The sequence below is a fragment of the Prionailurus bengalensis genome, chromosome A1 (genome assembly GCF_016509475.1).
Source record: "Prionailurus bengalensis isolate Pbe53 chromosome A1, Fcat_Pben_1.1_paternal_pri, whole genome shotgun sequence".
Classification (NCBI taxonomy): Eukaryota; Metazoa; Chordata; class Mammalia; order Carnivora; family Felidae; genus Prionailurus; species Prionailurus bengalensis.
The window spans coordinates 192,157,947-192,179,115 of NC_057343.1; the positions used below are offsets into that span (position 1 = coordinate 192,157,947).

A 21,169-nucleotide genomic window follows, 5' to 3' on the forward strand; every position below is an offset into this window, starting at 1 on the left:
GAATCCAGTTTTTGGACATGGTATGTTTTTCTCACAAAATATTTAAGAAGTCAAATTAGTTACCAACATTTTTACCAATATTTTATTATGGAGATATTAAAATGTATACAAAAATAGAAAGTGTAAATAGCACACACCTGTGTACCTGTCATTTGTCTTCAACAATGATCCATTTATGGCTATCATTACTTTACCCACCACACTCATTTCATTTGGTTAAATATAACCATCACTACCACCATCACAACAAAAAATAAATAAAATCATTAATATCATTTAATGCTCAGTGTCAATGTTCAAATTTCATTCATTTAAATTTTCTCTCCTTACATTTGCTTATTTGGATCCAGTTCCCTGCTGTAATTAGTTGGTACATGAAATACTAGATCATCTCCTGAAAGTCTCCTAAGTCAGTCAGTTTCTCTCTCACATCCATACACATATACATACTTTATTCGATAAAGAAAACATATCATTTTTGTGATAGCATTGCCCAGAGTTTACATTTTGTTGAGCATTCCATAATTTCACACAATGTGTTCTTCTGTCTCCTGTATTACCTATAAATTGGTAGTTAGATCAAGAGGCTTGAAAATTCAGTTTTATAGGAAGAACACATTCTAAGAAATGGAATATATTAGTATTTTATTGCTACTATCACAAATAACCATGAACTCAGTGGCTTAAAACAACACAAATTCATTATCTTACAGTTTTGTACATGTCTGATTCAGGACTCAAAGGGCAAAAATCAAGGTGCCAGCAGGCCTGTTGCACCCCTTCCTGGAGGTTTTAAGGGAGAATCCAGTTCTTGACTTTTTCTAGGCTCTTGAGGCTGCCCACACTCCTGGGCTCATGGCCTCTTTCATCTTCAAAGTTCACATTGACTGGATGACTCTGACAATGAATCTTCCACCTCCCTCTTCCACTTTTAAAGATCTTTGCAATTTCACTGAGCACACCTAGATAATTCAGGACAATCTCTTCATTTTAAAGTCATCTGATTAGCAACCATAATTCTATACATAATGTTAATTCTCTTTTGCCATGCAATGTGACATATTCAGGGGTTTTGAGATGGGGACAATGACATCTTTGAACTGGAGGGTATTTTTCTAATGCATGCTCTGTCAGGAGACATACAATGTCTTCCACGGTGATGTCATCAGCCACTGGTGATCTTTGCCCAGAGGATCTATTACTTTACTAGAGATTTCAAATTGGTGATAAACTAATTCTATTATTTCTTAATTTATTAGTTGGGGTATTCTATCAGGAAAAAGTGCATTTCATCAACTGTTACCCTAAATTATGGTTTACAAAAACCTGAAAGGTGCTTGATTTTTCCTCCTTTATTTATTGATCCTCAAAATATTGGTCACCTAGTATCCTCCAAAGATAATCAATGAGTGCTTTTTTCTTTTCTAAGACTTATTATGGACATTTTTTACTTGCGTCATTCCAGTGTAGTTTTTATTGCTATTGAAGTTCTAACTGTGCTACCCTTGCTCAGCAGGAACCTCTCCAAGTTGGTGTCTAGGTCATTTTAATATGACCCAGTAGTCTTTGATGGACCTTATGCTTCTGGTATGACAAAATTATCTAGAGTTATTTCACAGAACATCCTGTCCCAGGCCCGGAACCAGTCATTTCTACTAAGAACACCTGTGGCAGCTTTTTGTAGTAAGTAGTAATTAGAAACCACAAACTGAGAGCTTCGGGTGCTCATTGCTACTGGGTTGATCCTTGTTTCTGTGGACAGAGCTGGAGAATAAGTTCTGAATGTTGTTTTTTTTTAATAGAATAAACTACGAATTCTCATTAAACTTCAATTCAAATTTAGGGCTTGAATATTTCCATTGAATCTCATAGATCTGACAATGTTATTACCTTTCTTTCAAACCAAAAATTTGTGTTCTCAGTAACAAGAAAATGATTACTCATTTGATTTAACCCACAATATACAGTCACTACTATTCTAACATTATGATTAAGCAGAGAAATTTAAAATTTGTCTTAAAACAACTCTACAGCACATCCTACTAGGAAGGTACGGTCAAATGACTGGATTTCAAAACCACTTGAAACAATTCCATTATGTATAGTTAGGTTATGCCACCAACCTGCTGTCTGGTAAGGTTTAATCATTTCATTCCCCACCATCTTTCAATTTTTCATGAATGTTTTAAGGTTCAATTTTGTATTATAGTTCTGTGAACTGTTAGGTGGCACCAAAGTCAAGTCTACAAAACAAGATGTATTCAAAGAAGTCTAGCTTCTTTCCTTGTCTTTCCACCATGTTTCCTTTTTTCCAAATAAGTGTGGGTGTGTATCTGTATCACTCAGTGTTCTCCAGGGAAACAGAACGAACACACACACACACACACACACACACACACACACACACACTCATTTTAAAGAGCTGGCTTTAGCAATTGTGGAGGCTGGCAAGTTTCAATATCTGCAGTTAGCAAGCCAGAGACCCATTTTAATAAAACAATATACACATACATATATAAAAACACATACACACACATACTTTTAAAAAATTTATTCCTACATTTTCCCAAACACATGTGAAAACTGAAAGATTTAAATAAAAATTCCAGGTTTTCAGCTTCCTGTGAAGCTGGAAGCCTTGGGAAACCTGAGCCTGCCTTCTCTCATAGTCACCACTGGCTGGAAGTGAGTAGCTGATCTAGGCTATGCTAGGGACCATATATTCTTCAGTTTGCCAGTTCACACCCAGCCTATTTCACTAAGTTACATTTTCCCAGATTCCTCAAGTTCCTCTTGAGTCTACCATTTCTTCTCTCTGGCACTGCCACATGGTCTGTCCATCAATATATTCAGGACAGACACCACATTGGGGGGGTATTGAATGACCATGTGGGAAATGGGCACTTTTCCCCATCCCTCCTTCATAACGGCACTTTAGCCTGTGGATGAGAACAGATTTTTCAGGTCAATATTGTCCTTTCATGGATAGCATGCCATCTGTATATTTCTATTTTTGGTACTTGTGGGGACAGCTCTGCCAAAAGGGTCCCAGACTGGGCATTCAAACCCAGTGTGAGAAGCAATGGGCTGAGGGTATGTTCATATCACACTAGCAGCAGGTAGAATCCACAACCAAAGAAAAAAAAAAGAAAAAGTTAACACCCACCCAATCCCCACCCCCCAAAGTATATGTCAATTATCTTGTTTTGGTTTATACTTGATGATTTTTGTTAGTTGGAGAAACAGACCTTTTCATAGAAACACATACTAAACCTGACATCTATAAACCAACTAAACTGGTTTGTTTGTGTGATGTGTGTTAGATAAGAATGGCTAAACATTCTTATATAGAAAATTATATTTGGGGTAATTAGCAAGCCTATTTAGATAAAATCTATCTCCCTCCCCTCTTATTAAAGTGTATAGATCTGCCATTCTTAATATTTAGTGGTAACTTACTATGTGCTTATTACTATACTCTGTGTTTTCCATGCTTTATTTCATTTTTATGAATTTCTACTGAAAACTACCATGTTTCTTCATGAATTTAATCATGAGGAAATAAAAATATAAATGCAAAATTATTTGGCTATTTATTGAGTTGCTCATCACCTTGCCAGTTATGAGAAAAAAAATTAAAACTTAAAAACTACCCAAAAGCTTCACTGTTAATGAAGAGCCTGATGCAGGGCTCAAAGTCATGAACCTGGGTTGAAATGAATAGTTGGTCGCTCGACCAACTAAGCCACCCAGGCACTGCTGCATAATCCATTATTAATGAAATAATAACTCAATAAAGAAATATATGTGCATTTTTACCATTTTTATATAACTATATATAAATATTCATACAGATACACACATACAATCATATGTGCACATAGGACAAATTCTTTAAGAAATTTCATAGGGGAAAAATTCTAGAGAGAAATATACTTAAATGTTAATAATGAAAATCTTTACATGCCTAAGATATGAGTGTTTTATTTTCCTCTTTTTGCTTGTCTGTAGTGTGTCATTTTCTATAAATAGCAATTGTAATGAGAAAACCTGTTATAAAATAATTAAGTTCTCATTGATTTATTTACAAAATAGTACGTTGCTTTAAAAAGTAACATGTGTCAATAATCCATGTCATATACTAAGTGCTATACACATCATCTCATGCCATCTTCTTAATGATCCTATGATATAGTCTTTATTTTCCTTATTTTACAGGTGAAAAAATATACTGATCCGTAACTTGCTCATAATTGTACAGCTAGTTAATTACAGGATCAGGAATTTGAACCCAAGTCTTTCCAGTTCAGACTATATGCTCTTATTCATTATTCTAACCTCATCTAATGTTTGCAAAAGTAATATATGTAAGTATCTGCTGGATTGCATTCTGCCATTTTGATTTTCACTTACTTGGTGAGAGCGCTCGGTGATGGTACAGAGGGCCCTCTCCAACTGCAAGAATAATGCCATCTGTTCTTATGGTCAAACACCCCTATTCTCTCTTTCTGGGGTCCAGAATTTCTTTATTATAACCCAACTATTTTCCATGCCAAGGAGCATAAGCAAAATGAATCATCTGCTATTTCTGGAAAGACTGCTGTGTACATAATCGTGTGCTGCAAACCATGGGGAGTCAGAAAAAAAGAAGGCCTCTCTTTATCCTTCCTCAGAGACAGTTTATAATACAGGTGGCACACAGCCAGAGTGAAGGAGAAGCCAGATGACCAACATCTGAGAAATGCTCATGTCATCCAACAGGCAATGGATTCCTTTGCAACAGTAATTTGACATTTACTTCAATACCTCTTTTGGTAGGAAACTTAACATAAACTTGCCAGATCTCTACCATTTCACTCAGTTATCAGTTCTTCCTATTCTTGTGAATCATCACTTCATTTTTCCAGTCTTCATCCCAATCCCTAGGTCTGCCTAAAGTATTAGTGGGAAAGGTCTACAAGTAGTATACTTTTTTGTTATTGGCGCCTATATTCTAAATATAATACAAATTAGAGTGTCCAATTACATATGTTCCCACATTAGAATCTTCTTTATGGCTTTGGAACAATTAGACTGGATTGATACACATCAAAACAACTTGAGAATAGCCTTATTTAAAACATTTCACCTTTAACTGCAGACATAAGAAGCTATCAGTATTATTAAGATAGGAGCTTTAGGTCAGTTTTAAAGCAAAATTTCCCTCCCAGTAAGATGCAAAAGAGGCATTTAGATGGAAGATTCACAGTCATTTCAAAAGTAATTAGGAGGAAACAGAGCTTTATGTCCCCCTGTTCAAATGGTAAAACTTCAATATTCTTAAAGGCAAGCATAAAAATTCTAGCAGCCAGAAAGCTGGGCTCCACAGGGCCAGATCTGTCCAGTTAGTGGTCCTAAAGTCTATAAAGCATGCTCAAAACAAAAGTGGGGGGTCAGGATCCCACTGTCATCCCAGTTGGGGCAGGGCCTCTCCTGTCCTATATATTGCAGTACACCACTGTCTACCCACATGCCTGGCACACAGGGCTTTTCACACGTACATGAGGAAATCTCAGTATTCTCTCAAATTTAGAATGGCCTCCATGTAAGGTCTTTTGAGGGAAAGAGGGGTTGGGGGTGGGGATGGGAGCAGAGGTGGGTACAATCCAGAGACTCTCCCTTTGGGCTGGTCCAAGAATGATGACATTTGTTCTTTTTTATGCGGTCGAGACTGGTTGGTTGTTTCAAATGGACAGTTTTCTACAAAATGAGTACAGAATAAATAAAGAGATTTCCGAGGGGCAGGACAATGGACTGAAATATTAATTTGTTTCTTTCTTCCCAGCTCTCACGCTGACCCTGGCCACTTTCACTGCCATTTCAAATAGGTTCCTAGGCTTTGTAATTATGAGGCTTAGAGATTTTGAGAGCAAAGGAGCATAGGAAGCCTGAAAGCAGTGGGGTTTCTTATCTTTTGTGAAAGGTAACTCTCACTGAATGGACTATGTTAGGAAGGGAAGTGAGAAAGAGAGGTTTTCCAAAGGGGGGGGGGTGGGTGGGTGGACAAGAGATTTGTCAAGGCCATGAATTCTAGAGGCCACTGTCTTCTAGGGTCTCCAGGAGGGGATACGACCTTAGAAGGAAGTGGCTGTGGGGTTCCAGCTTCCCCAAAGTCTCCTTTCCACAGCAATGGCAGAGGTCCCCTTCCCAGACTTAAAAGGACCACATGCTTGGGACCACGGTTCTCTCAGTCACTGCCAATGAAAGACAGTCACCGGTGTCCCCAGAGGCCTTCCCACTGGTGCTGGCAAATTTGAGACACTGCGGTGTCCTCAAATTCCTGAGATGTGAAACGCTCTGCTGCCTTTTGTGGGGGGGCGGGGGGGAGGGCTGGGAATTAGTATTATGTTGATTTAAAGATCTTGCTATTTCTTGCTCTTCTGATTTTCCTTCTGCATTAGCATCAAACAAGTTTTTAATTCCTTCAGCATATTTCCAAGCTGGAAGTACTGTCAAGTTCTATTTTAGGAATCAAGTTGCAAGCCTATCTCCTGCTGAGCAATTTTAATGGCAGGCATTACTTGGTTTTGTTGAAGGGTGGACCATTTTTATCTATACACAAGTTGCTTCAGAATGTAAGCTTTATGAGGGGCGGGAGTTTTGTTCACTGTAGTCTCAATTCTTTTTTTTTTATGTTTATTTATTTTTGAAGGAGAGAGAGAGAAAGTGCAAGTATGAGGGGCACAGAGAGAGGGAAACAGGGAATCCCAAGCTGGCTCCTGCTGTCAGCGCAGAGCCTGACGTGGGACTCCATCTCAAGAACCATGAGATCATGACCTGAGCCAAAAATCAAGAGTCGGATACTCAACTGACTGAGCCACCCAGGTACCCCTATAGTCTCAATTCTTAAAATAATGCTTGGCTCAGCAAATATTTGATGACAGAATTTCTTCCTTCTAAAGGGTGCATTTTGAAGAGCACTGTGGTGATTACAAAATGTTAAAACCTAGGCTTATCTCTTGAGCAGAGTCCAATAGATCAGAACATGCATTCTCAACAAAGGTGATAGTGTCCCCAGTGGGTGAAATTTGGTGACTGGAGGGAGTTAAGAAAAATCTTAGTTTTTTTATGTATAAAGCACAAATCATGACTAGGTATAGAGTACATATACAGTAGTAAAAATTCATGAGTGGGGGGACAATTAGGGAAAATATATATCTAAAAATGTTCTGGGGGAGAGGAGGCAATAAAAAAAAGATTGATAAATATTGAATCAGAGTGTCAGAGATATGGAGACTGCTCTAATTTTTTCCCCTCTAATCTATCTATAAATGGTCACTTCTGCCATTCACGTATTGAACCATCTTCTTTGGAGTTCCTCAGCCTGTAAAATGTGACAGAACAGAGCAGCGCAGGTAAGGAGAAACTCCTTAATGTAATATTTAACACCGTCTTCATCTGGCACCTGCACACTTCTCCAGCCTCGTCTCCTGCCAGTCTCCCTTCTCTCTGGCACAAAATATGCTAGCAATTTCTCCCAACTCTTCCCCTTTTCAAGTCTTTGCATATGTCCTTCCTTGGGCAGTAATGCTCTTTCTAACCCTTCTGGCCCTCTCCCCAGTCCTTTGGTTCTTGTTAGATGTCTTTTCCTGGTCTGGGGTCCCTGTCTGAGGTCTCCTCATATCCTGTGCGCATCTCCATTAGAGCATTTATCGCATGGCACTACAGGGATCCATTTCCATCTATGTCCTTCCTTGCCAGACTTCAATGTTCCTTGAGATGAGAAATACTGTGTTACTCGCTATTCAATCCCCATGGCCCAGCACACACTACCTAAATATGTGACTGTGAGACCAAAAGAGAAATACGCTAAACCAGGGATGGTTCAGAAAGCATGAATCCATACAAATATAAAACCATAATATCAAAGCTACCGTTTCCATATGCATTAGACAAAGCACCCTATTGACATTATCTCCATTAATCCTTACTGGCAGTAGGCACTGTTAACCCATTGCACAGTTGAGGAAACTGTTGCTCAGACATGCTGACACACCCTAACTCGAAAACAAAAGTCCTTCATCACCATACTCCATGTGGCACTGCTAAGCTCTTAGTGGGTGCCCAGTCCTGTGCTAGAAGCCAAGTGAGGAGACATGTAGATAGAGTCTCTCCCTTCTAGGAGCTTCTAGACTAAAGGAAAAACATGTGAGTGACGTACATGATGGCAAGGATGTAGATGCACAGGAACTCTCACATACCACTAACAGGAACACAACATGGGGCAAAACTTTGGAAAAAGCTTTGACTGTTAAAAAGTTAAAGCTGGAATTACCATATGACCCAGAAATTCCACTCTTAGCTACTTGCCAAAGATAAGTGAAACTGTATGTTCGCACAAAGACCCGCATGCAAACGTTCGCTGGAGTAAGATTCACAATAACCAAAAGGTTGAAACAACTCTGATATCTATTAAGTGATGAAGAGATATAAAAAATATTCTCTAGCTGTGCAATGGGATACATTTCAGCAATAAAAAAGATTAAATGCTGGTATGTCCAACACGGATGGACCTCAAAAACATGCTAAGTTTTTGGCCTCAGACACAAGAGACCATGTATTGTATGACTGTGTTCATATACAATATCCAGTGAAGTAAACTGATGCAGAAAGTAGATGAGTGGTCATCTGGGATTGGCAGTAAAGTGTTACCAGAAACAGGCTAGATGAATTTATTGGGGTCACATAAATTCTCCAAAATCAGATTGTAGTGACAGATGCATAACTGAGTAAATTTATTAAAAGTCATTGAAACATTCAGTGTAAGCTTTGAGGCGCCTGGGTGGCTCAGTCAGTTAAGCATCTGACTTCAGCTCAGGTCATGATCTCATGGTTAATGGGTTCGAGCCCCACATCAGGCTCTGTGCTGAAAGCTCAGAGCCTGGAGCCTGCTTCAGATTCTGTGTCTCCCTCTCTCTCTGCTTCTCCCCTGCTCATGCTCTGCCTGTCTGTCTCTCTCTCAAAAACAAATAAACATTAAATTTTTTTTAAGTCATTGAAACATATATTTAAAAGAGGGAATCTTATAGTATGAAATTTAACAAGTTTTTTTTTTAAGGAGTAACAGACATCTAATAATGTTCACAGAAAAGAGGAATCCGGTTTCAGAGACACAGTATTATGTGCTCTGGAATTCCCCAAATCAGCAAAGAGAACCGGTTTAGAGATGCGTGCCAGGGGAAGGACAAAGGAGGTTAGAGAGAGTGCCAGTAAGAGACAACCCTATTATGTGCCTATACCTGGTATGGAGTTACTAAAGGAACAGGGTGGCAAGTGTCGGTCATCAAGGACCAAGGTGAGGGTGGGAGGAGTAGCAAGAAGGAAGACAGAGCTGAATTAGACATAGGACGTGTGTCTGTAGTCAAGGCAATCACATTGTGAGCTAGGCTATGGTGGTAATTGGTGGTCTTCTTTTCCAGGGAGCATTAAAAATATCAGTGCTTGATGAGTAACACAACAGCAAGAGAGAGGCCCAGATGACCACTCAGTGTCTAGGTCAGAGCTTCTGATCCTTTGTTTGAAATGCTACAGAATCTCAAATGCATCCGTATTCCTTTTCTTTTACCACTGATGTCAATTTATCTTGTAGTTTTTCTTTCTTTTCCTTACTACTGCAAAGTTATCACAAAACTAAAAGTTCATAGATTGGTTAGAACAGTGTGTGTGTGTGTGTGTGTGTGTGTGTGAGAGAGAGAGAGAGAGAGAGAGAGAGAGAGAGAGATCGAGAGAGAGAAAGAGAGAGAGAGAAAGAGAAGTATAGGGGGGCAGAGAGGAGAGAGAGGGAGAAAGAAAAGAATGAGAATGAGGGGCAGGAGGAGGAGGGAAGAAAAAAGAGGAGTCAAAGACAAAGTGGGGGTATAAGACACACATAGCTGCCAAATTGCTTTGGTGCCTCAGTGGGTCAGAAATTGTGATTCCTCACTTATGTTTTATAACATTTCATAAAGTTGCTTTTAATGATTTATAGATCCAAGGCCATGATATCTGAAGCATTCTATATTTCCTGGTTGACAGTAGTAATGTATGGATGGACATTCTTTGCTGTATACTTTCCTGGGGGTGAGTTAATCAGCCAAAGAGGAGAGTTACACACACACACACACACACACACACACACACACACACACACACACACCTATCTAACTGTCTATCTATGCAAGAGCCTAATTCTCTTTATTTTCAAATTGCTTTATACCTACTTGTCCTTCAGGGCATACCTATTAGTTTCTTTAGGAAATCTTCCCTGATTCTCTTAAATCCTTTAGAAGCAACCTTTCTTCAGTAACTGGAGCACACAGACACAGACAGATAGATACACAGAGCATTTCAGTAAGGCTAAGAATACGAGTTCTGCAATCAGTATCACGGGTTAAGTGTTAGTTCTTCCACTTAACTTTCTATATCTCACTCTTCCGTATATAAATATTTCGATAACCAAGGTAATTATATCTTCTAAACTGAGGATTAAATCAGACAATCCATGTGCATCAGTCAGAAGAGGTTAGGTTGTACCATGATAAAAACAACAAAATGCTCAGTGGCTTCAAACAACAAAGATTCATTTCTCACCCAAGTTATATGTCCATGGAAGCATAACAGCAGAGTCAGCCAGGGATATCAGAGGATAGAGCAGCCATGATTTTGAAAATTGTGCTGCTCTCTGACTTTGGGCACATGCAGGGTTATATTTCCCCACCCATGTATGGTGCTTTGGCCCTGAGATTTGTTGTAGCTTGTGAAATGTGAGCATAAGTCAATTCAGAGCAGATGCTGTAACAGCCAGGGCATGCCTGACCATGCTTTGCTCTTTCTTCTCTTTATTCATTCTCTCTCTCTCTCTCTCTCTCTCTCGACTGAAAGCTTCTAGCAGGCAACGGCAGTATTTTAGCTGTATTTTTATCCCCAATCACCTGTAAGAACCCTTACGCTGAGTAGATAGACAGTAAATTTTGACTGACCAGATGAAAAGTCCTCTGTCAACCATAAAGAACCATGAGTATGGCTCGCAAATGAAGTCAGGCCTGGATGAAAAGTCAACAAGCCCAAGGTACCATCTATCCAGACCAGTACTGTGCTGGGTGGCCACCCAGGCAAACAGATCACCATGGGGATTGAGGTATACCTCTAGATATCAAAGATTATTGTGCAAGACTGTTTGCAAGGAAATGTAAGTACATCTCATGGAATCATAAGAGTATAGCACTTGGGTGCTGGCCTTGACCCTTCTGCTAGGTCTTAATGCAAACTTGGACAAGCCTGGCCAGTCTGAGCCTATTTTGTCCTACATCATCGTGGGTAGTTGGACAGCATAAACATTAAAGTCTCTTCCACCTAAAAATGTCCTGTATTATGAGGCCCAGGAAATGGGATGCTCTCTGGATGACAACAAATCACAGCTGTCATTGGGAACTGGTGCCCACAAATCCGAGGAGCTGCAATTAGGGCGTCTTATGTGACTTGAAGTTTTGCCAAGGAAATTCTTGCAAAAACTCTCGCAAATTACTCCGGATGCACACCCAGATTTGGGGAGGATTTAGGCACGAACACCACTGCCAGCACGTTGTTCTGAAACAGAAACTTGTAAGCAACCTTTAAAAAGAGACCTCGGTGGAGAACTTATCGATCGTTTGAAGGGAAGAAAATGAGAGATGGATAATAAAGTACAAGTTGCTACATCCCCTGTCCCAAGTGAAATATGTGAGCTTATGAATCCTGAGCTATTGTTGATAAAGGAGGGGACTCATTTATCTTAAGCAGACACAGAAAGGAAAATAAGTGAAGTATGATTAGGCCTATGCCAAGTGTTCAGATTAAATTCCCACCGTGGCAATCCTTGCTGCGCAGGGAGCGCTCCCCACCAGTAAAGCCCGATTAAGACGTTGGCCTGAGTGATATTAAAAATGCACGCTGTGAAAATCCCTCCCAAAATAGATTCTTTCACTGGGGTATACACCCCGAGGGAGCTACCTGTCCTGTCTGCTCTCTGTTTCATTAGGAAAAGTTGTCAGTTGTACATGACGGTGTCTTTTATGAGACTTCAAGTTACAGCTTCAAAGGACCCAGGGCCTTTTTGATACTTGTGAGAAAGGTTTTGAGGACAAGTTCAGAAAAAAAGAAGGCTAGTCCTTGTACCCCCGGCACTGGAGCTGTCTTACCTATTAATTTGGCCCTTCTGTTCAAGTTTTGATGTCCAAATTGGCCTTCCAAAGGATGGTATTACATGCACTCTCCGTCTTTCAGATGTGTCACCAATTTCCACAATTACTTTTAGCCTTAAACTAACAAGCAAAAGTAGTCTTCCAGAGGTGATGTCTGTTGCCGCTTCCCTGGTGTGTACCCCTAAGGCTAATATTCTTCCCACATTTCATGCATGTATTCTCAAAAGAGTATAGCAACTGAACACAGCACCCTTGGAAAATTGAAGCCTTGGAAAATCCTGTCTGCTCAGAGAATAAAGGAATGCATCTGTCTCTTATTACTGGAGCATTAGCCAGTCAGAGCCATGAAATTCTGTGAAGAAGGAGGCAGTGCAAGAGGGTAGAGGGTGAGGAGGGAGGGTGGGTGCACTTTTGACAGGGGGTTGAAGAAGTTGCCTCTGAACAGAAACCCAAATGAAGCTAGGGAGTCAGCCATGGGAAGATCCAAGGAGAGGGGGATGGGTGTGGCCCATCTGAGGAATACAAAGAAGTCCAATGTGACTGCAGTGGTGTCGCATTTACCTCTACATAAGATAGAGGACAGTACGAGATGAATTCAGACAGGTGGGAAGCGACCAGATGAACAGAACATCTTGGAGAAGATGTTTTTCAAAAGTCTGATCTTTGTTTTATACCCATTTTATGTCAATGGGATGCATTAAGGAAGGGAATAATGGGAAGTGATTTACATTCTAATTTAGATAAATTCCAATAAAACTTTCATGAAAGTACTGAACCCAACATTGATAAATTCACTACTTCAGAATTAATTCCAAAAATAATTTTCTAATAAAGAACTTGCTGATAGCAGATTCTGTGATTTTGTTCAACTTAAATAATGTTTTGGAACACACTCTCTGCTTCCTTTGTCTGTGACCAAATTCAGAATGCACAATGAATGTGACGATGTGTTTGGGAATCATAAAGACCTGTTCTGGGGTTCAGATCCCACCACTTACTAGTCATCAGATGTTCCTTGAGACTTTAATGTTCATAAAACAGGGACCATTTTTGAGGATTGTGTGTGTGTGTGTGTGTGTGTGTGTGTGTGCACGTGCACGCATTTGATCTTCTCAGCACCATGCCTGGTACACTGTAAATACTCAGCAGAACCCTACACTGAACCCTCCACCAGCCCAGCCCGTGGCTCCTACCTCCACCTCCTCCTTCCTTCCTTTTCTGACTACCTTCTCTTATCCACACCAGTCAGTCACACTCTGCCACACACAGTTTAGCACATAGTTGATTTGATATGCTCTGAGAGGCCTGTGTAAGAGGAAGCAGAAAGAGGGTCAATGATGGAGTTGCTGATGTCAAGCAGATGGAGCATGCAGGAGGTAAGGGGCAGGATGAAGAAGCAAAAAAAGTTTGCCACTGAAGTTGTCTTAGAGTTGTAGCAGAAAGTGAAGGGATTGGCATTCACCCAGTGTCTTACAGCTAGCAATGTGGGAGGAAAGAAAAGGAGCAGGGGTGTTCTAGGGTTTTCCAGAATTGAGACTGCCTCCCAGTATGGACAAGAGAGTACCTGAATGATTTTAACTATAAGTAATCAAGTCATCAAATAATAAGAGACTGAAATTGGCTAAAGGGTTTCCATTTACCTCTTATTCCCTTTTAATTACCATGATAGATATTACCCTCATACCTCCATCTACTTCTTAGAAGGGAATCTTTAAACTCTGAACACCTTCAGAGACCAAGAACTAGGGTAATTCTCTGGGCAAGAAGGGAAGATGGCAGAGGAGATTAAAAATCCATAGCAAACTGAATCACAACTATTCTTTAAATCTTATTTAGGATAGTAGTTGTGACAGTTCATTTTATATGTCAATTTGACTGGGCTGTGGGGTGACCAGATAGTCAAACATGACTCTGGGTGTGTCTGTGAGAGTGTTTCTGGGTGCAATTAACATTGGGATTGGTAGACCAAGTAAAGCAGATTGTGGTCCCTACTGTGGACAGCCCTCATCCAATCAGGTGAAGGCCTGAGTAGAACAAAAAGGCTCACCCTCTCTCAAGGAAGAGGGATTTTTTTTTTCAGATTCCAACTGGAATGTTGCCTCTTCCTAGGTCTCCAGGCTGCTGGCCTTTAGACTGGAATTGAAACATCATCTCTCCTGATTCTCAAGTCTTAGGACTGAGACTGGAACTAACTACATCATTGGCTTTCCTGGGTCTCCAGCTTGCTAACTGTAGACAATGGGCCTGGTCTGTCTCCATTATTGTGTGAGCCAATTCCTTATAATAAATCTCAGTATCCATACACACATACATGCACATGTGGACACATCCTACTGCTTCTGTTTCTCTGGAGAACACTGGCGAATATGGTAGTAGGGAAGTCTATCCCTAAATTCAGATTATTAAAGTGTAACAAGAAACAAAGTGAGCATGACTTTGAATTAAAAGAAACCTTTGGAAAGAATTCACCCATGTTCGAAAATCTTTGTCTGTACCACTCACCTTTGAAAGCTGTTGGGAACAAGAGTAACCAGTGCCCCTTTTGCTTCCTGTGACAGGGAAACCCCATTATGTGACAGATTCAGTTCTCAAGCACCACGTTACAAAGTTAGAACTTTTCCTCTCATAGTTCCCAGAATTGGAAGCCAGACTTAATGTGACAATGTGGGTTAAGTGAGAATGAGCTATGCCACAACTACAAAGAGCTTACGGTAATCTTGACCTTGATGGCAATGGGGCTACCACACATACAGAGAAATTAACTCCTTAATACAATAAACTTGTTGGGCATCGTTTGGTCAGAGTTTACACTTACTACAGCCGACTAGAAGTTGGAAGGTGCTTCTGTGTGTTGGGTGTGGAATCCACGTGCTTATACAAGGGTCTTGACGGATTTGCCTTTATTTATTAATGGCTCTCTACATACTTTGGTTATAGGGAAGACATAGTAAGAATCACTTTTTCCTGCATTGTCTACAACACAAGTATGTCAGAGAGGTTAGCAAGAAACCTCGCTCTCTTGTGCTCAAAACACAGCAGAAAGGAAGAGATGTAAAAGATGAACAGGAATGACACAGAATCCCTCGGGTCGCACTTAGAGGTACAATAGAGGAGATCTCAAGTTAACTGGAAAACATTCATCTAAGGTGCACTTCTGCTTTTCAGGAACGTCAGATACATGCAACATGGTAATAACTCCTTACACTTGTAAAACTCTTTATATTAAACAACAACAACAACAACAACAACAACAAAAACAAACAAAAGAAAAGACAAGAAAAAAGAAAGAAAAAGATAACGTGTTCCCAAAGGTTATGTGGCAGATATTCCTCATACTTTACTAGCACTTTCAATTTTGGCTCAAATCCTATTATTCAGGAGATGCGAATTGGCCACTGGGAACATTTCCAGCAACAATATTTCAGAATTAAAATCTAATTTCACCAAGATGACCCTGGAAATTGCCAAACTCAGGTAAAAGGAAACCTTTTAACATAAACGGCCATGCGTTATTCATTCCATCCACTGTGTGCTGGGAAAACTCACCAATCTTTTTTTTTTTTTTTTTTTTTTAATCATCTAAGCCACCTTTCTCATCACACAATGCCTTGTAATGGGCAAGACTTAAAAAAAAATAATAAAGGACATGTCACCATCACTGATGTATGTGTAAGAATGAGACCAGGTCTGGGAAACACAAAAAAGCCATTTGGAGTGTCTGAATAAGAGGGGAATAAGAATAGTTTGAAAAAATACACAGTCTAACAAGTAATTAAACAATGAAGATGTCAGCTTAGGGAATAACTCAATACTTTCTTCCTTGACTTCAGATTTAAAGATGTCTTTTTTTTCTCTCTCTCTTTTTGACAGAGAAGTACAGTTGCCATAGAATCAACAGACCCTTACTCATATGCCACTTGTACTCTTAATTACATGTGTGACCTTGGACAGGTCACTATTTTGCACCTCAGTTTCCTCTTCTATAAAATATGAACATGTTGCCTAGAGATGGGCATGAGCATATAACAATGTGTTTAAGTTGCCAGGCATAGGAAATGGCAAGCTATAGGTGCTCTGTAAATGTTACTGCTCTTATTTCAGTTAAAAGTAGAAAAAGATTTGGCTTTAACGTGCTCTTTTTAGGGGGGAACAAAAGGCCTTCTGTTAAGGGTAGAGATTTTTAAGGCTAGGATAATTGCAGGTTTTCCCTTTCTTTCATAATAACATCAGGCACTAGAGAATGGGTTCTTTAGTGGATCTAGACTGAAGCCCACAGAGTTATTTCCCTTAGGTCCAGGCCTGACATGTGGGACTCACCGGAGTTAGTTTCTGCATATTAGAAAGACCTGGCTTCTGGGATGTCAATTTCAGACTAGAGGAAGTATTCACAAAGTTTCTTCCTGTTGCCTCAGATTTAAGCTTCAAATCCTGAAGCAGTAAAATCCAGGCCCTGATGGCCATTCTAACTGGCATCGGGTTATCCTCTCTCTCACCTGGATTTAGCTCTAAGATCTGGGTTATAGTGTGGTGACACTTACTCTAAGCCCTGTCCTCAAGTTGATAAGGATGTTAGTGGAGATGTCCCAAAGCTCACTCTAATCTCCTGGATGATGCCAATTTTGCAATCTTGAAGTGGAGAAACACTATAATGAACAGCAGGGGTTTACTGAAGTTCAGTACCTAGAAATGTGCTTGCTGTATGAGTTATTTCAAAACACAAAAAGTAACATCCCAACTAGACATGTGAAACAAAATGGCTGGCCTGGTAGGCAGAGAAGAGTGCCTCTCAGTTCAAATGGACAAATTGGCATTTGGCTGCTATGTTGAGGGTCACAACACAGTCTATTCACCAACCAGCACATATAAGGTTCCAGGCTAGGTATAGAAGCTACTACTCTCAGGAAAGAGGTTAAAAAATACAGAAGAAAGAACCTGAATTTCCCCTGAGGTTGACTCCATATATAAATGAAGCCGTGGAACTCGAGGACTTCCCTCTCTGTTTGGTTGTGCCCACACCAAGACAGAAGAGAGGGAACATATGAACGAACCCTTGTGGGGAGCAGCAGTCAGTAAGCATGTAAGATGGGCATACTGTGTCAACTGTGACTCGTATTAGTTCTTTCTCCTCAACCTCAGGGGGATTCCTTTCACAAGCAGACATCTAAGATTTGTTGTCTTCTAGAAATGTCACGGTCTGATTCCTGTTAAATATCAAGCATGCATCTTAGAAAAGAGAGCCTTCTAAGGCACGCCCATGATCTTGGGGGGTCTGAGGCAAAGTCTACTGCAGCCACACTGGCCTTCTTGCTTGTCTGGACACATCAAACAGGCCCGACCTCAGAGCCTTCATACTGCTGTTCCTTCTGCCTGCGTAGTCTTCCCCATGTTCCTTGCACAGTTGGCTTCTTCACTTAATTTGAATCTCTGCTCAAACATTATCTTTCTCAGAAGGCTTTCCCTGACCATGCTATCTAAATTAGCACACTTGCTCCATCTATACCAGCCCACTGCTTGATATCTAACATTCTTTTTGTTTACCTGTGCATGGTTGGTACCCCGATCATAGCTCCATGGAGAGAAAGACATTGCTTCGCTTACTGCTGGAACAATATCTGACGTATAGCAGGAGGTCAATAAATAATTTTTCTAAGTAAATGTGTTATCCTTGACAAATCACTAAAGCCAAGTCATTTTTTTCCCTCATTTATAAGCTGAAATAATGATACCTGACATCATAAAGTTTTGCAAAGGAACTAATATACTTTGAAAACTACTCAATAAACCATAAAATGCACTGAAGTATTAGTAATCACTATGATCCTCTTTACTGTTAACTAGCTCTTCTATCAGAGCACCAGGTAAATAATGGATTTTGAAGCTTTGGCTTGATTTATAAACTTGTCCAAGAGTGGGTGAACTCCTTGAAAGTAGTAATCATATTTCATTGTTTTTCTCTTTAGGCCTGACTTAAAGTAGACACAATAAATTCCTGTCGGATAAATGGATGGATGAAGTAAATAAAATGCCTTAGCAAACAAAACGAGATGGGGCCAAGTGTACAGTTCTGACTCATGAAGCTGGGGATTAAGACAAAACACTGGATATGGTAATAGACTAGCACCCTGAAGAGTGCCTGGGCTGGACCCCAATCCAGAGGTCCAAGCTGAATCACTGGCCCCAAATCAATAAAACTGTCATCATTAATCAACTGTTCATAAACAGGAGGTCAAATCTGAGTCATGAATCCACTCTGTTAAATGACAACAAATACAAGGCCCTAGGGCGAGAAAGAAATAAGCTGCTGTAACTGGGACTACCAGTATGTGGTCAGAAATGGCAGTGGAGTCAGCCATGCATGGGTCTGGGCACTACAGAACTCACTCAGTAAAATGCACATGTCTCTAATCACATTTAGTTCTCACGTTTCAGGAAGTCCATAGTAAATATGGGAGACCCATTCATGCAAACAACTTATGGTCAGTGATTTTGTTTCATAAAGACAGATTAGATCAGAAGTGAACTGAATGTATATCTAGGCATAAAACTAAAGAATTTTAGAGCAAAAAGAAACCTTGGAGGACATGGAACCCAACCTTACCAGTGAATAGGAAAAGAAACTGGGGCTCAGGGTCTACATTGACTTGCTTACAGTCACGCCAGTACTTACTGGCAGGACGGGAACCATGATTTAAATCTCTTGACTCCTCATATGGTGCTCTTTCCACTTCACCATTCTGTTAGTCCTGAATAATAACTAAGTCAGTCAGACCCTTTGAAAATGGCCATCAAACCAAACAATGCAAAATGGCAAGCAATAAATTAAAACAGGGCCTTCCCCTCACTCCAGAGTTGTGTTTGCAGAAACCCAGAAATTTAAGTCATCAGCAAAAATATCCCAGATATATAAAAATCTCAAGATTCCTCCAATAATTTAAAACATATTTTAGAGCCAGAAGGCCCCCTAGCAATCATTAACTACAATTCCCCAATTTTACAGATGATGAACTACATCTTAGAGAGGTTAGTTTCCCAGTAGCATAGATCTGGTTAAAATGACCCAATAATTTCATAAAATGATTCTTATGCTATTCTATATAGGTGGTCTCAACTCTGGGAATGGGTCCCTGGGATGCTATGAAAAAATCCCTTGTCATTCTCATCAAACCAAATGGACATGCTTGCAGAAAATGGTACATTTCCATTGTATTAGAAAAACACTCTAGCGGTGATGCCATTTGCTCTATAACAACTGAAAAACAATTACATTTTTTTGTCTGACATGTGAAACACACCTAGGTTAAACGCAATTCCCCAAACCAGTATATAATATGGGGCTCAAGGCACTGGGGACTTTCCCATGGCTTGACCTAGAGTAGACAACCTAATAGATTCTTGTTGGATGGATAGATGGATAAGTGGATGAACACAGTAAGTAAAAGGCCTATAGTAGAGAAAGGAAAGGGAGCCAGTGTTATTTGATTCATGAAGCTGGGAATTAAAATGCTGGAATAAAAACACTGGATAAGGTAACAGATGAGTGCACAAAGACCCCAAATCAGACACCTCAAAACATGCCCCCAAACCAGGGGTTCAACCTGAACCACTAATTAGTTCAAATGAAGAAGTAATGTCTGCAATGTAACAATTGATATGGTGCATGGGGCAGAGGGGGTACAAACCAAAGACCTTGCTGGGGTAAATCTAACCCTTGAATTTACTAAGTGAATAGCCTGAAAGTCACATTTCAGACCAGATGGTCTGAAATCACTTTAACTGGTCTTTGGCTACAGAATTTCAAACAAGTAAGTGATCTTGTCCCCAAATGTCCTGATATTAGGATATACAAATTTTACCATAAGGCTAAGATTGGAACAAAAACCAATCAGTGGGGTCAATTTCTGTAGATTGTTCAGAAGGCCACAGTAGGATAGCCAGAGGGTGATGACAAGAATGGATACCTGGACTGGCTGTGACAATCATGGAAGAGCTGATTCCTATCATATTCAAGAAGCCACCCATGACAAATATGGGTACACGTTTGTAAGACTCCATGCAAGAACGTGTGCCTATTACACCTGTCTAGTTGCCACTGAAGGCTTGTCAAACATTATTAAAGATATGAACACCTTCAGCCCAAGATTTTAAAGAAATGCACTTATTTCTTTGCTTAGCGGCATTAGCACTTCCTCATTCATCCTCCTTTCTGGGAAATTCTCATTCCATTCACCTGCATAGCCCTTCTTCTAGCTCCCACACCCAAATAACATTACACTTTCTGCCTTTTTGGTCCCACTCTAGTTTATTCCTATGAATATCAAAAGAAAGAGAGAAGTCTTCTACGACAAGCTCTTCTACTCACTGTTATATGGCCCTACATTAGTGGTTCTCAACCAGGGGTGATTTTGTTCCTCAAATGGAAATTTAGCAATGTTTGGAAATAATTGGGGAGAGGGGTCCTTAAAGCAAAGATAATGGTATTTGGTGGATAGAGGCCGGAGTTGCCAGTAAACATCTAAGATGCATAGGACAACACCCCCCTCCTGCCCCTATAAAGAATTATTTGGTTCCAAATATCCAAAGTTTTGAGGTTAAGAAACTCTGTCCTAGATAATTCAAATGTTTCTAGGTCTCGGTTTTCTAACTGGCCAAAAAGAGAATACTTACCTGCTATTCCTAACTCACTCTCTTGCATGGAGGATAGATTGGTAATGTGCACATAAGTGTTTTGAAAAGTACTTTATACATGCTACTTTTCTTTTTAGCTCTTGATACTTTTTCAGATTATATGAGGAGGCTTAAAAGGTGCTTATAAATCTTACTCATTTATAGTACAATCTTTGTACTTTGATTTTAAGAGAGGGTCTTTATTCTAAAGAGAACACAGAGTGGAGCTTTTTATTTATCAAAGTCTACAGAGCAAGCATTACCATCCCTGTTTTTTGAGATAAAAGAACTGGTAGAAGGAACATCTG

General features: G+C 40.0%; 1 protein-coding gene across 3 annotated transcripts in view; it reads right to left on the reverse strand.

Annotated features, from left to right (window-relative positions):
• Window positions 1-21,169, reverse strand: part of SGCD (sarcoglycan delta) — a 564,070-nt gene that overhangs the window by 220,745 nt on the left and 322,156 nt on the right. The window lies entirely within an intron of this gene.